Below are 13,794 nucleotides of genomic sequence, written 5' to 3'. Positions count from 1 at the left end.
ACGTATCATTATGTACAAGGTAACTATAAAACTGACTTGTTACCTGTGCAGACCCAGCATATAACCTGTAAGACCTGCGTGACCTGCTTTTTATATCGTCACCATGCCCTCTCAGTGAACGACCCGCACGACCTCCTCTCCATTACCTCAGCTAACGACCCCAGCATCACCCGTCACCCCTCACTTCATCACCATCTTTCATTGTGACCTCTGTGATCTGCATCACCTGCGGTCTCGACTAATCATCCGAGAAGCGCCTAATTACACTGGATGATACTCAGTTCCCAAAGTCAACCCTGTGCATCTGAGCCGCATTTTGGCGAGAATTCTAAGTCAAAATCAATACTGTACTGACCAATTTTGACAACGCACTGAATATGGTGAGCGTCGGTAAAACAGGAAATCAGCTGATAGTGTGGTTACATGTTTCGTTTCATCATATTATGGTGTGTTAACCCTACCATCCATACGATTTACACTGGACCAGTGTCCATTGAACTGTTTACTTCACCGCGAAGGGCAATACCTGATCTAGGAAACCGACAAGCTGTTTATGTTGACAATATAGAGGAGTCAGTATCAGTCAAAATACCTATAGGGAGCAACACTGAATATTCGAGGCTAATCTTGATCGACAGAATATCATACTGAGTTTCAGTGCTCGCATAAACGTCATCAACCCATTAGTCATTATATGTTATCAAGGTTAGTCAAGATATCTTGACCTTTTTGCTCTCGAAAACACGGCTCTGCTGCTATAATCTCTTTGCACGTTTGAAGTTCTGATCGTAAACGGCAAAAAAAAAAAAAAAGTAACAACTAAATATTTTATCCCATTTCTTCACGGAGGGAGGGCCAGTGTTTCGGCCACCGTAGTGCAGATCATATAAGCCGTAGGAGACCATCCTTCTTCCCTGGCAGCATTAAAAAAAAAAAAAAATGGTCACCTCTTGGTTATGAAGTGGCGTCACTCCAACCGTTTCAACCCACCTGCATTTCACTGGCTGGTTTAGCGAGAATTCATTTAAGTTCTGACGATGTGAAAGTACTACTGACCACAACTGCACCCGTCTTTGTACTACCTGTATTAATTACCTAATGATTACCTGTGCATCGAATCTGTAAATCATCATCATCAACAACATCCTAACCTTACACCTCACAAACTCTTGGGGTGGGAGGAATCCAGAAATAGGAATGGGAGAACTACTAACAGAGTCCCCAGTGAAATATTATACACTTCCACTCATTCAACAACACAATCGGATTAAAGAAAAGTTACATGAAATTTTGATCATCTTACCTATGCCCGGAAATATCCGTTACGTGTGTCTTGAAATAAGATACCTGACCTAAAATAACTGTTACCTAAGACTTAAAATACTTGTTATCTGTGTTTTAAAATACCTGTTACCTGTAATTTTAAGTACCTACACCTGTATTATGACAATCAAAAGTTCACCGACGCCACCCTGCCTGCTGTGGCAATGAAAGGCGTGACATGAAATATTTTAACGTAACAGCAGTATGAAGAACACAACAAGTGAGGTTTAAACAAAAAGGATACTCTCTGATGTTCGAGGAGGAATGACAAAAAATATGGAAGGGAGGACACAAATGGAGGTAGAGGACTGTTAGTGAACTTTTGCCCATTTACGTGTACTGTGACCTATCTGATCTGCTGCGTGACCTGAAATATTCGTGACCTGATATACCTGTGACCATAATTACCTTTGACCTTACCTGTCTTACTTGTTACCTGCTTTACCTGTTATAATTCAGGCCAGTGTAATTAGCGACCTACCTGTAGCGACCTACCTCAAGAGGGTAATACATGCTGTCCTCTCCTTCCCATTTACTTGATTAAATGGGTGAGTGTGCCTTGAAACTGACATTATTATTATTATTATTATTATTATTATTATTATTATTATTATTATTATTTTTAGTGATGGTAGTAGTATTAGTAGTAGTAATAGCGGTAATTGCAGCAGCTGTAGTAGTAGTTCTTATTATTTAGTTGTTGCTAGTTACTGTTATTTTCGTTGGTTATAACTACTACATAATTCAGTCTCCCTTCATCCTCTGTCATTTCCTCTCTCCATTTTTCTTCCCCTTTTAATTTCCCTCACTTCTTTCATTTCTTCTTCAGTCCATCCTTCATAATGAGTCTAATTCTCCATTGCTTCTCCCCAACTCTTTCCCATTCTTCACTGTACTCCTTCCATCATCCTTTCATTTTCTCCCATCCTGTTCTATTTCATTATGTATTCTTCTTTCCTCTCTCTCTCTCTCTCTTTCTCTCTCTCTCTCTCTCTCTCTCTCCTATAACATTCTATCCTCCGTTACTCTTGCACAACCTCGCCTCCAGGCCAACTTCCCTTCCTGCACGCCATCCATTCATCCTATTCATTCAACCATCCATTTATTCATTCATTCTCCAGCCTGGCTATTTGCATTCAAGCCTTATTCAGCAAACTATTCAATTCAGGATTCAGCTTTCTATTCATGCATTCCATCTATCCATCTATCTATCCACCCAACTATGCATTCACCTACGTATCTGTCTATCCATCCATTCTCCTTGTAGCCTATATCTATCCACTTTTCTATCCAGCAATCTCTAACCATTATTTCATGCTTTCCATTTGTCTATCTACTTATCTATCTATCCACCAATTATGGAACGAATGATCTATCTGCATACCTATCCACTTACCATATCCATCCAATCATCCACCCAATCTCCTAACCATCCATCCAGTCATCATTCCACTCATCCATCCATACATCCACCATCCAATATTTATCTATCCACCTTCTTCTTGTTTATCAATCCATCTATTCATCCATTCAGACATCCATAAACTAATCAACTCATTATTCATCCACCTCCTAACCAGTCATCAACTCATCCACCTCCTCACTCGGTCATCGTTCGCCCATCAGACAAACATCCATACCTCCATCCATTCATCTATCCATCCACCCATCCATCTATCCATCCATCCATCCACCCATTCATCCATCCATCTATCTTTCCAAACAAACATCCATCCATCCACCTCTCAATCCTCTACCCACCTATCCATCCATCCATCCACCCAACCACCCATCAATCCATCCATCCACACACTCACCCACCCACCTACCCATCCATCCATCCAACCATCCATCTATCCATCCACCCACCCATCTATCTATCAAGGTGGTTCGTGACTGAGTGATTAGAGGGTGAATTACACAAGCCGGGAAGCGCATAATAGGGCAATTAAACGACGTTATTATCCCATATAGGGAGAGGGTGAGGGGGGAGGGGGAGGAAAGGGAAGGGAGGTCGCGGGAGGAAAGGGGAGACAGGAGGAGAGAAGGATATGGGAAGGGAGAAGGGAAGGGGGAGAAAAGGCAGGGAGATTTAGGGGGGAGAGGAATTAAGGAGGGGAAAGGGAGGGAGAGGGAGAGTGGGGGAGAATGGAAGAGAAGGGAGAGTATGGGAGGGAAGAGGGGAGAGAGGGGAATTAGGAAAGGGGGAAGCAAGGAGAAGGGTGAAGGGAAAGAAGGGGGATCGGTATTAGGGAATGGAGAAGGGACGGAAAGTGCGAATGGGGAGGACAAAAGGGAGGGGGAGGGAGAATGGGAGGTAGAAAGGGAGTGGAAATATGGAGAGGGGAGAAGGGAAGATACGGTGAGAGAAAGGGGAGAGAAATATCGAACCAGAGGAGAGGAGGGGAAAGGGAGGGGGGAGAAGTATTTGTAAACCTGGTAAACATAACTGAACAGATCGATACTTCTCTCAATACAGATCAATACTGGCTTGTGGACAGGCTTGGCAAAACGTACTAGTAGTTTATATATATATGAAAAACTTATTGGATTCCTATGTAACTATCTCTTTATTTATCCATCTGTCTGTCTGTCTATATGCACGTCTGTCTTTTTTTCTTTTTTAATTTGTCTGTTTGCTGCTGTCTATCCATCCATGCACATATCTCGTCCATCCATCCATTTATTTACCGTAGTTATCTATCATCTATCAGCCAATCTATTATCCATTGGTCTTTCTATCCATCCGTCACTTTATTTGCTTAAGTATCTATCTGTCTATCTATCTATCTGTCTGTCTGTTTAACCATCCATCCACTTATCTACTTGTGTCATTATCTGTCTTTCTGTATGCTTAACTTTCTCTCGCTCTCTCTCTCTCTCTTTCTCTCCCTCTCTCTCTTTCTGTTTATCTGCCAAGCTACCTACCTACCAGCCTACCTACCTACCTACCTCGTTCACCCCATCATCCACCCACGGACGGGCGTGACCAAAGCATCTCCAAATAACCCTTTCCCAGCTCACTAGCTCCATTCCCTCGATCCACCCCTCGCCACCCTCCCTCATATACTTGTACTCTTCACCCTCACACACCAATATAGCCTAAAGTAAGGACATTCATCATCATCATCATCATTCATCATCATTATCATCTTGACCTTCCAACTAAACCTTCAGTCCGTCCACCTATCCGCATATACTGGGCTTCTCAACCTTGTCCCTCACACACCGATGTATCGCAAGGAATATCCTTAACCACCATCATCACCATCATTATACTTCTCATTCTCCTTCTTCTCCTCCTCCTCCTCGTCATAATCATCATCATCCAAGCAGCCCTTGAAGCCAGCTCATGCCACCCTCTAGCACAGTCCTAAACCTTGCCCCTCAAATACTAAACTAACCTGAAAGAAGAAAAATCATCATCATCATCATCATCCCTGCAATTTTCCCACCTAAAATTAATGAAGAAAAAATAAACAAAAAAATAAAATGTATGTGCTTGGCCATGCTGGATTTGCGGTATACTCAGGATTTGCAATATATTCCGGATTTGCGGTATATTCCATATTTCCAGAAGCCTCGTTTTTCCTGACATTACCAAATCCAGCATAATTATACAATGTTATTTTTATTGACTGATTTCTAGGAGCCGCTTGTGCATTGGGATAAAGAATGACTGCATTATGTAATACCATTGATCATACTTATCGATATAGCCAGACTGCTTACAAGGAGGAGGGAAGGTAAACAGCAAGAAAATCAATGAGAGAGAGAGAGAGAGAGAGAAAGAGAGAGAGTAGAAGGTATGAAGGAAGTGGACAAAGAAAAAGCAAAAGAGAAGAGCTAATAAATATAAACAATACACAGATAACACAAAACTAAAAAGACGCTGCCAGTATCAAACTCCGTCATCTCTTTATCATTAGCATCACTCCCGACGCCTCCCTCGTAGAAACCTCCGCCCCTTCCTCAATTCCCTCACCTCCCAACCCACCGACAAAGGATGGCCGTGACGGTACCGCCTTCTAGCTTCTTTAACACCAAATACTACTCTCTCACTCTCTGACTCACACCCTCATCTATACTTTTTTCCTCCACACTACATGCGGTTACCTTCATCATCATCCTCTGTCATTCAATCCTTTTTCCTGGCAGTTCTATCTTGGTGACATTCCCAGGGCAACTTGTAAAGAAATACTATAACAAGGACCTTTACAGATGCAGCTTGTAGGAAAAAGTCGCCGCCAAGACTGACTCGCTTGGGAAAGGTTGTCTGTAAAGTTATTCGTGTTACACAACCTTATCTATCTATCTATCTATATCTATCCATCTGCATATCTATCTGTCTATTAGTGTGTCTGTCTGTTTATCTGCTAGTTACTCTTTGGTACCCTATCAGTGTATTTCTTTAAGTTTGTCCATATCAACTTAGTACAATTCTCTATACCTATTCTGTAATGCCACACCTCATTCTTTTAGTTCCTTTTTTCATTCCAAAATTCTCACAAACTTCACTGCTACTTATACCATTCATTCAGCACTGCAGTTGGTCAAAAGTGTCTACATCCACGACCTGTAACATCCAAAGTATCTACCCTTCACTGCCCAGGTTTCACTCACATACGATAGCACAGGAAGCAGCAAACTTTCTAGCACTCCTTTTCACCCTGAAGCTAGACATTCCACTACTCAGAATACAGTCAAGCTCGCCAAATTTCTCTTCTGCCCTGAAATTATCCCCCCTTTCTCCTCACGCATTATTTTGCCAGTCTTATACTGTACACACTGGTAACTCACTCTTCGCTTTTTGTAGATTTCCCACTCTCTCTCTCCCTCTGTGTGTGTGTGTGTGTGTGTGTGTGTGTGTGTGTGTGTGTGTGTGTGTGTGTGTGTGTGTAACAGCCAACGCATACTTCTCTTACACCTATATTTACACTACTAACAGTCTAACAATTATGTTCAGACACGCACTACCGGTACTACCCTAATATTTTACTACTTAAAAAAATATATATATATATTACATGCGATTCCTCTAAAATTCAACTGTATTGATATATCAGTGTTAAGTTTCAAGTTCTGTTCAATTACCTATACAAAATACCAATATTTTACTGAGAGAGAGAGAGAGAGAGAGAGAGAGAGAGAGAGAGAGAGAGAGAGAGAGAGAATGGATGCACTAGAACCCGTCTGTTGCAGCAAAATTACCACAAATACACTGGAATGGAAAAAGAAAAATATATTTATACTAAAGTCAGATATAGCAGAGTCAAAATCAGCGTATTTAACTTTCACAAAAATTACCGAAATAGTGTAAAACTTTTCTCGTATCTATAATTATCCTCTCTAACTCTAAAAGCAAAATAGATGAGAAAAAATAATCACATATGCACCACCGTTCTCTATCACCATCACCATCATCATTAGGCTATTATCATCATCTTTATCATCAGTTTGAAGGTTAATTCCCACACCTACTCTGGCGCCCACAAGGGGTAACTATTATGTACTGTAGGTAAGGCTCAATTATAAGGCACTTACTGGCCAAGGCGTGACGAGGTGTGTGTGTGTGTGTGTGTGTGTGTGTGTGTGTGTGTGTGTGTGTGTGTGTGTGTGTTGTTCAGGTGCTGGGTGCTAACATTCCTAGGTTGCGACGTAATGTGCTCTCTCTCTCTCTCTCTCTCTCTCTCTCTCTCTCTCAAATCTGTTTCTTCACCTTCCACACTTTTAATTCCTCGTCTTTCTTCTTCTTTTTTTTTTGCATCCTCCTTTCTCCTTTTCTCTCTCTTTCTCATCCTTTTCTTCTACCGTCCCTTCCTGCCACTCTTACATACCTCCCTCCATTTTCTCACCTTTCCTCCAGTCTCTCTCACATTCCTCCTACATCCGCTTTCTCATATTGCTTTCCCCCTTTTCTTCTCCCCTTCATTTTCCCCCTCTCCCCTTCCTTCTCTTATTCCATTTCCTTCCTTTCCTCTATCGCTCATTCTTCTCTTCTCTCTTCCTTCCACAACTCTCTCTCCTTCCCTTCCCCATTTCCCATCCCGTCTCCTCTTTATTCTCTCTCTCTCTCTCTCTCTCTCTCTCTCTCCCTCTCTCTTTCTCGCGTACATTCCTTCTCCGTATCTGTCCCATATTCCTCTCTCCTTTCCCTTGGCACTCTCTCCCTACCATAGTCCTCTCCTTTCCTCTCGCTTCCCCCCACATTCTTCCTCTCTCCCTCACTCCCTCCCTGCACCACACTAAATCATGCACACTGTACAGAGTGGCCAGAAAGTGTACACTGGGATTAACTTAAGTGCTAACGCGGGATTAAATGCAGGTCAATGGCTCTCACTAATTTCCAGTCTCTGTTTGTATTTATTTTACTTTTTTTTTTTTTGCCTTTGTTTTATCTTTGGTGTCCTACCCTTCCTTGGCCAGTCGTCTTTTTTCCCCTTATTTCTTTTGTCTCTTTTCCTACACATACTTTTCTCCCTCGTATGATTCTGAGTTGCCTTTTTATATTCTCTCTCTCTCTCTCTCTCTCTCTCTCTCTCTCTCTCTCCAGCCTAATATAACCCAGCTAGTGTGATATAGTTCAAGGTTCCTTACCCTTGGCATGAAGACTTCGATCTCGCTTGCATGCACCACCTTTTTATCCACCTCTCTCTCTCTTTCTCTTTCTCTCTCCAGCTTTTTATTCCCTGTCCTCCCTCCTTCTTTCTTTTCCTTTCGCTACTTTCCACATTCCTCCCCTTTCATTCCCCAAACCGACCACCTCCACCCTTTTCCCATCCCTCCCTTTGTTTTTCTTCCTCATAACTCTGATCCCTTTAGCCCTTCTTATCCACACTATAAAGGGTGGAAGTCATAGGGTTAGAAGGAGGGTAGGACAGATACAAGGCACTCACGGTGAAACAGAAGGGAGTTGAAATCGACAGTGTACGTTTGGTCATTTGATTATTGCTTCCTGACCTCCTTCTCTCATATACCCCCCCTCATCTCCATGCCCCCCGCCCCCCATCTCCTCCCTCATCTCCTCCTCATGCCCTCCCTCTTCTCCAGGTCACTGTCAAGGTATGTGAGAGGGTAGGAAGAAGAATAAGATGCTGATGGGCAGAAGGAGGGATGGAAAGAGGAACGAAATGAGGACAATGTGTAGGAAGGAAGAGGAAAGAGTGGGGAGAGGAAAGGAATGGAAGGGGGAAAGGAATGCAGAGAATGATTAAAGGGAAGGGAGAGCGTAATGGGAAAGGGAGAGGGGGCGGAGATGACAAGAAATGGTGAGCGATGGAGGAGAGAAGAGAGCTGAAAGGGAAGGGGGAACGAAGGATAGGGGGAAACAAAGGGGGAATGAGGGAGGTAAGTGAATTGGTCAACATCTTCCGTATGATGGCGTATTGTTCAGTTTTCTCTTGATGATTTTCTTAAGTTTAGGGCCCGTATTCTAGTCGGGTTAAGGTGGCTCCCTAGCACCTTTTCCATAACGATTAATTTTCTAAACTACCCATTAATATCCTTTTTTGCTTCTAATATCTTTTTAATACCGACACTGCATGAATTACACAGGAATACAGTAACGGAGCAGAATCAGAAACAAATCGGTAAGGAAGAGGTGTTAGTAAGTTTCCTGACCGCATGAACATACCGCTCTAGGACTCAATTTGCAGGCTGAAGGTGTTGGATGTAACCTTATTAACTCCTTCAAACAGACCTCCTCTCCTGATTTGAATATTATGTCTGTCAGAAGGAATAAAATAAAATGAAGTCCTCGAGCGGAAAGGATGATGGAAGGGAGAGATGAAGGAAAAGAGAAAGGGAATAGAGGAGGAGGAGATGTGTGAGGGAAGAGAAAGGAGGGGGAAGTTAAAGAAAGAGGAACTGAAAAGAATGTCACAGGCAGGGGGACTGGAAAGCGGTTTAAAACAAGGAGGAGGACGAGGAAGGGGGATTCGGAGGGTGAAAAAGGAGGGGGAAAGCAGACTGAAGTGTTGTGAAGGAAAAAACGGAAGTGTAGCAACAAGACTGACCGAAAGAATAAAATGGAAAAAAAAAAAAAAGCAGAAGGAAGGTGCGAAGAAACGAAATAGAGCTGAGAGATGAGTAGGGCAAATGGAGAGAGAGAGAGAGAGAGAGAGAGAGAGATGGACGCGATAGGTGGGTAGGTGGGCAGACAAAGACACCTTTTCCTTCCTTTCCCTGCTTACCTATTCATGTGTAACTCCATGTGCGTGTGTGTGTGCATTTGTGTGTACATGGTGAGGTGAATGACCTTCGATATTGGAGAGGGGTTGGAGCCCCCTGAATGCCCGGCCGGAGGGGGGGACGGTGACAAGGAGAAGGAGGGGGGGAGGAATGACGGAATGATAGGGGCAAAGGTAGAGTGAACAAATACAAGAAGACAGAGGAGGAGGAGGAGGAGGAGGAGGAAGTAAGAATAAAGAGAGTAGAGAGTAAAATGAGAGAGAGAGAGAGAGAGAGAGAGAGAGAGAGAGAGAGAGAGAGAGAGAGAGAGAGAGAGAGAGAGAGAGAGAGAAGTAGGTGAAACACTGAACTTTTCCTTATATCGACCCAACACTAATTCAAATGCCTGTATGGTGTCATTTAGAGAGAGAGAGAGAGAGAGAGAGTGTAATTTTGGTGAAAGAGTGGGTCATTAGATCGTGAGATAGTGGTTGTCGCGATGATTAGGCGATAGAGCAAAGATTTGATGATGAATAACTGGCAGATGACGAGATAACACACACACACACACACACACACACACACACACACACACACACACACACACACAGCACGACCAGAAACATACACATAGCTCTCTCTCTCTCTCTCTCTCTTTTTTTTTTTTTTTTTTTTTTTTGCCTATCGACCATTGGGGCCGGAGCCCCTGGTCATTAAGGCAAAATATATATATGTATATATATTGACATATATACACATATATATACGAACATATATATATATATATATATATATATATATATATATATATATATATATATATATATATACACACACATCCATGCATATGAACATACACACTTTCATGCACACGTACATATATATATATATATATATATATATATATATATATATATATATATATATATATATATATATATATATAATAATTTTTATTTTATTATTTTTTTGTAGTTTTATTTTATTTTTTTTATTTATTTTTTAATATTATTAACCTTATATTACTTATAATCAAAAATACCTAATCTAAAGACCCTAAAACTAACCACCTAACAGACAAATCACTAACCTATACTAAATCCTAAGAGACAGATAACTAGACCTACACTAATGGTAAAAAAGCCTCGACCAAGATCTCTCTCTCTCTCTCTGCAGTAAATATTCATGAGGTACTGAGGTGCTGATGGTGATGGATGGGGGAGGTGCTTGCCCATTCCAGACGATTTCATTCAGCTTAGGAGAGACTTTTCGAGCTGGAGGGTTTAATACGGCCTTCCTAAACCCATCCAGTACTAGAGGTCCTTTCTGAGTTGCATATAATCGTCTGGCTGTTGCATGAACAAAACAGTACATCACCTAATTCCATCGATCCGTCCATCATCCAATCCCAATCTAACCCATTTATATACAGGAGCTTTGAGGCCCGGACTAGGCTACTCAGTCCCGACATTTAAGGCAGGGTGACCAGTCTGACTTCCCTGAGCGGTATTATGTGAACAATAAACCCTAACCAGACTTTAGATGGAAACCCTTATAGGCACCATATGATTCAAGGGATATGTATGTTGTAAAGACCTCTGATATCGTAAAGCATTCTAATATTCCTTGCCTTGGTGCTGTCACACATTTGCTAAGCTTTGGAAAATGCACTGGTGGTGGAAGGATCAACGACGCCTGTATCTTACCCCATCAGTAAAAATAAATAAATAAATAAATAAAAGCCTAAGCTGAATAAAATCACCTGAAGAGGGCATAAATATGATAAAAAAAAAAAAAACACGTCACTCTGAAGGGACTAAGAAGAAACCGAAAACCAACGTAATCCCTTCAATGCTCATATCATGGTACTCATACGTGATGCATGGAAAGTTCAATATATCAGACTGGAGGAAGAAAGAATAAAAAGAAATACACGTCAGCAGATAAAATAGGGTTAAATACTGTACTGAGGAAGGCCAGAGAGTACCCCAGTGCTAAAGCCTCCGGTGCGCGTGTCTCTGGTCATGACATACGTGACGTGTGGCAAAGGTATTGAGTGGTTGCTGAGGTAGTCATATCAACACTGGCAACCATACACACACACACACACACACACACACACACACACACACATACAATATTCAGTAACAGGCACATGCACACAGGCCCCTCTCTCTCTCTCTCTCTCTCTCTCTCTCTCTCTCTCTCTCTCTCTCTCTCTCTATGCATTATATATGACGGTTGCCAAGTGGTCTACATTGATTAGTGCTGTGTGTGTGTGTGTGTGTGTGTGTGTGTGTGTGTGTGTGTGTGTGTGTGTGTGTGTGTGTGTGTGTGTGTGTGTGTGTAGAAAAACTTACGTGTGATAATGTGTGTACCTCTGAATACGAAAGTGCCTGCTTTGTGTGTGTGTGTGTGTGTGTGTGTGTGTGTGTGTGTGTGTGTGTGTGTGTGTGTGTGTGTGTGTGTGTGTGTGTAGAAAAACTTACGTGTGATAATGTGTGTACCTCTGAATATGAAAGTGCCTGCTTTGTGTGTGTGTGTAATTCACCTGGTCGGTCAGGATCACTTGATGGTCGTGATCGTCAGCTTTTACCCTCCCGGAAGGGAGCTGAGAGCTCATATAGTCCGATCTAAGGGCATGGCTGTGACCTTCACACACGCACACACCCGTCCCCTTGCTCAAGGGGGACAGTAACCACCCACCTCGTCAGTGAAACTTTTCGCAACCTGAGCGAGGCGCGAACTCCCGTCCACCGGTTGGCAAGCGGGAACGTTACCACTGCACCAGCGAGCTGTGTGTGTGTGTGTGTGTGTGTGTGTGTGTGTGTGTGTGTGTGTGTGTGTGTGTGTGTGTGTGACTTCTGGTAGCAACAGTATAAACAGTACATTATGCATTTTATGTATATCGTTCGAATACTCATTGTACTCTCTCTCTCTCTCTCTCTCTCTCTCTCTCTCTCTCTCTCTCTCTCTCTCAGGCAAACGATGATTAAGTACTGGACCGATACAAGACATTCACTTTTCACCTCCTCATCTCTCTCTCTCTCACAAGCACCTGGTGGCAACTCGTCTATATAAAGAAAGCTGTGTGTTTTGACGGTTGCCCTGGCTTCCATCTATGCCATTATCTTTATCCATTTCTCGACTCGTCTCTTTATCCCCACTCCAGTTTTCCCTACGTCCTTCTGTTCTGACCATCCTTGTTTCTCTACGGTCCTTACCTGAATGCCTCCATCCCTTTGTTCCATTCTTTCTCATACATACAGATATATATATTTATATTCATACAGTGTATGTATATATATCTATCTATCTATCTATATATATATATATATATATATATATATATATATATATATATATATATATATATATATATATAGTGATGGATATTGTGATAAGTATTAACTTCTTCACTCCCATGAACAATACTTTTAATCATAATAAGCTAATGAGGGACATCTTGTTATCCAGAATATTCATACAGTACGTTGATTTTAAAGTCCTCCTGCCCAGTTCTGTTCCTTCACTCCAGGTATACAGTACAGTGTTCCCCTTCCTCCCTCTTCACCTTCCCCCACAACGCGAACTAGGTCACTCTAAGTGTACTCAGAGAAAGGGATTCTTCAACCACGCTCAATCTTCCTTCTCTTAAGTGAAAGTTCTTTCCAACTCCTGAGTCAGACAGCTGTATCCTACACTGAATAACATTGCTATGAAGTAGCCATTACATGTTATAGATAAAAGACATGCGACTGATGTGGTTGTGCAGGTATCGCTTGGGTTGAATGTTGATAAAAACTGCTCAGAGACGGACAGACCAAAATACACGACCGACACGTGGCACGGGCGTCCAGTACCGTACAGAATGTGGTCTTTCTTGCCACCGCCACCAGCCATCGAGATCTGAGAAGTATGCAAACAACGCTTTTGATAAAAACAGTTATGGTCGATAGGGAAGAGCGCTGACTGATTTCATGTTTCTGGGAATGCATGGTGTTGTTGTCCCTGATTATATGTTGTTGGCAATACTGATTCCCAGGTCAATGAAAAGTACAACTTCAAGATAATATGGCTGGTTGGGAACGATGTAGTAAAGAAAGAATGATGACACTATAAATACTGATAACAGCCTATGTCCACGGCGCCATGGACGAATGCAGTAAATAGATATGACATGAACTTCAAAACGCCTCTACTGAACAGGATACCATTCAGTACTATTTTCTGGAAATGAAAATTCAGTGTTTGTGTTTTCTTATGGGCAAGGATGCTTTAGATTAAATTCTTAAGCCTACG

General features: G+C 42.1%; 1 protein-coding gene across 1 annotated transcript in view; it reads left to right on the top strand.

The window, feature by feature from the left end:
• LOC145411694 (uncharacterized) overlaps positions 1 to 13,794 on the top strand; it is a 186,842-nt gene that overhangs the window by 143,776 nt on the left and 29,272 nt on the right. The window lies entirely within an intron of this gene.

The sequence above is a fragment of the Coenobita brevimanus genome, chromosome 90 (assembly GCF_032717465.1).
Source record: "Coenobita brevimanus isolate Jiangsu-jjx chromosome 90, ASM3271746v2, whole genome shotgun sequence".
NCBI classification, from domain to species: domain Eukaryota; kingdom Metazoa; phylum Arthropoda; class Malacostraca; order Decapoda; family Coenobitidae; genus Coenobita; species Coenobita brevimanus.
The sequence above is the reverse complement of the archived record's forward strand: the minus strand, read 5'-3'. Positions and strand labels throughout refer to the sequence as shown.